This window comes from Poeciliopsis prolifica, unplaced genomic scaffold (genome assembly GCF_027474105.1).
Source record: "Poeciliopsis prolifica strain line A6 unplaced genomic scaffold, Auburn_PproV2 SCAFFOLD009, whole genome shotgun sequence".
In the NCBI taxonomy this organism is placed as follows: Eukaryota; Metazoa; Chordata; class Actinopteri; order Cyprinodontiformes; family Poeciliidae; genus Poeciliopsis; species Poeciliopsis prolifica.
Window position 1 is genome coordinate 7,640,724 of NW_026562384.1, and position 3,569 is coordinate 7,644,292.

The window sequence follows — 3,569 nt, forward strand, 5'->3', positions numbered from 1 at the left end:
TTGGACTACAAACCTAACTGGTCTCTTTTTTTTCTGGGAAACACTTCCAAGCCATTGGGGCCAAAAACATACAGTACTGACAAAAACACTGTCAGCTTACACTTCATAAATATACAACAATCGTGAATGTGTGGACATATTTCAACAAAGAATATTTCATATCTTGATGTGCTGGTACATGTAAGATAGTGTTTTATGTGTTTATCAAAGTTTAAAAGGATAGAGAAAGAATATGAGCACATTGTCATGCATTAATACACTGATTTATTTTGCCCTACTATCATCACGCAGTATCAGCAGCCTTTTCAGTAAGTCCTGTGTCAATTGCTCTTTTAGTTCACTGGAATGTATTTGTTTTGCTCATTCACACCAAAGCCAGTCTGTGTAAACTAACTAAATATATCTCTTTTAGTCATTTTCATGTGGATTAAGCTTCTGCTGTTATTCGGCGTGTTGTGCCAGCTAACATTCATTTTAATTACAAAGATGTTTTCTTGTGAAGATGCACAACATTTCTCTCATTTAAGGTATTATATAAGATCTTTCCTTGAATCAAAGAATCATTTCAGTCTGCAGCAAGTGTCTTCAGTTGCCTAGCAACTCCAGCCCTGGTGCGGACTAACGCTGTCTGGTGTGTGGAGGTAAATCGGGGGGCAATCTGATTTCAAAATAGGTTGCATGTAGGCGCTGGTCAAACTTTGCTGTTGGTTTAGTATGGCTACTTTTTATAAACATTCCTGGATTCCCCTTGTACTGATTATCTTTCAGAATGGAGCATATAAGAGACTAAGATCCAAGGTTAAAGTGTGAATCGGACAGAATCTAGTCATGGGAAACTAATGTTTAGCTGTTGACCACGTAGATTAAAGCCTGCAAGTTCTCCCAAACAGTGAAATTAACCATGCTTGCCACCTGAGCTGCCAAGTCCGCAGGCAAGCTGGGGCTCTGTTCAAAGCATGGAAATTCACTCTGTGGACAACAGCCATGTCCGTATTCGTTGGTATGTATAATTGCAGGATGGGCTCCTTTGTGCACATGTGAAATAGAAGAGCCTACAGCAATTGTTCTTCTTGTCCCAGGTTTCCTGCTCCATGTTCGTCATGCTTCACTAAAGAACTTTGACACTGCCTTTGGCAAGTCGGTTTTGCTCTGTTCCTTCTAATATGTTTTATTTTTTGGTCATAAATGTTACATGGCAGATTGCAGATTTGATAGCAGATGCATATTGTGTGTCTTTGCTTCTAGTTGCCTTTGCAGCATCACAAAGGTTAAATGAGACTTTTGGAATTGTGTACTGATTACAAAGTTGTGTTAGAGCGAGAAAAGACGTATAACTGTAACAAATAACAGTTATGTTTTATTACATTATCATGTTAATGAAAATAGTGCAGTATTATTTACATGTGCTTTATATTTTGTCTCTTTGTGAGGTTTTTCTGTAGTTATATTTATTTACAAACCTGAAATTTTTGATAGTTGCATTCATCTCACATTCATTTTATGCACTCTTTGATTTCAAGTGTGTACATCATCTTTCAGTGATTAACTTTAATTCAACCTTCCTTGAAATAAAGTACAAATGCATTTTAAAAGGACCAAATCCCCCGAACTCACATCTCTGTATCAGTTTGAAGCAGTTTGTCCAGGAGTTGGCTCCATCGATCTCCACGTTATGTTGGGCCTCCTTCCCCAAAGCCTTATGCTGCCACCACCGTGTGCTAAATGAGAGCTTTGTTTGACTCACACACTTGAAGACTATAGTTTACGCCTTCTCACACAGATTTTTGGAATCTGTGCGAATTAGAAGTTAACTCTTCTAATTTTCCCCAAATACTGTGGCATTAAGCAGACTCTGAGTGAAAATCTTGGGTAAAATTGTGTGAATGCTACCGAAATGAGCAAATAAAAATGAGCCTTGAAGTGCCCCCAGCTCCAAAATGTTTACCAGATAGGTAGTATATTTGGTATTTATTTTCTTATATATTCTCTTCTTCTTTTTTATTCATATTTATGCCGTTTTTTATTTGTAGGTGGTGTTTGGAATAAGACTACCTCTCCCTTTTTGATCTCAACCTTTTTCCATAAAGCTTTCTGATGCATTTGGCTAACTTGCTTCCTGCCCCAAAAACTCACTTTGTCACATAGTGATGCATCATTTCACATGCTGAATTTTTAAAAACTGGAACTGGAAATCCTTTCTTAGCATGCAATATCCATTAGGGAGAAAATTATTCATATGATTCCTCTGCATTATTTATTGCTTAATGAAGAGAAATATGTGCCACTCATGCTCTCACCATTGTACTTTTTTTCTCCCTCAGGATTTCAAGATTTTTTTATTGGACACTGCAATGCCAGGAAGGATGTGTCAATGAAAGTTCTAGTTCTTTAGGTGCCCTAATTTAAAGACCTATTGAGATCAATGGTGTATGTCGTTATACATTAATTTGGATTTTATCACTACTGTGAAGTACACTTTTGGTTTAGGAGTAGGTCCACATAAATAACTTATCAAGGTCCAAAAGGTTTTTTTTTTTTTTTCTCCCTTACATCCTGCACCAACTCGATGCACTGCAGACAACGGTTGTCAGGTGTTTACAATACGGAACAGGGATCAGGGTGTGACTTTGAAAAATAGAAAATAAAAAAATGCATCACATATAACACATTAAATACATTCAGGAAATATTTTTTATTTTTTTTTTTTGCAACTGGAAAAGCATCAAGCAGAAATTCCTGTCACATGGTGTTACAGTCAAGGTTGGCTTGCCTCTGCGTTGGGTTTTGGAGGTTTTCTTGTTGTTGTGCAGCGCAGAGGGAGCAGATGGAGACGTTGCAGGTGGGAGAATCAAGCTTCTGTTCTGGGTTGGAAGCTGGGAGAGGCGGAGCTGTGTGTGTGCTGCTTATGTATCCCGTCCTCTTCAGGGTTCCTAATATCACAGTACTGAGGGTGATAAATGGACCTGCAAAGGCGACACTAACCATGTTCACAGTTCAGTGATTTGGTCACTTATACATATATATATTTTTTCTTTCTTCTCTTGTTAAACAGAATTGATTGTAATTCTTGCAGAGACACATGTGAGAAGTGTTTCTGTTTAAAATGCATATGTTTTTACAACGCAATTCCCTAAAAGGATTTAATAAAGTTTGACTGCTTGAGCTTACATGTTTGCAAATCGAGGTAAATACCACAGTCATTGTAAATGGGCCATCGCTGACCTTTAGCTGCAAATAAACAGCGGCTGCTTTTGCTGCTGGTTCTGTGTAACCTGCAGCTTTTATGGGTCACAAAGAACACTTGGATGTGTGCACAGGTGGAAACATTAATGCTTTTGGCTGCAGTGTGTGGTTCAACAGACAAAAGAAATCTCATTGAAAGTTTTTATGTTTCAGATTGCAACATTTCATCAATTTTTTTCTATGCGGCACCATCCTGCAGAACCTTACCTTTGTATACTTACTCGCCCTTTCATTTTTATTTCATTTTTTGCTCACTTTGATAAATATTTGACACGTTCTTCTGATATACACTTTTAATGCATTTTTCACAAACATGAACATCACCT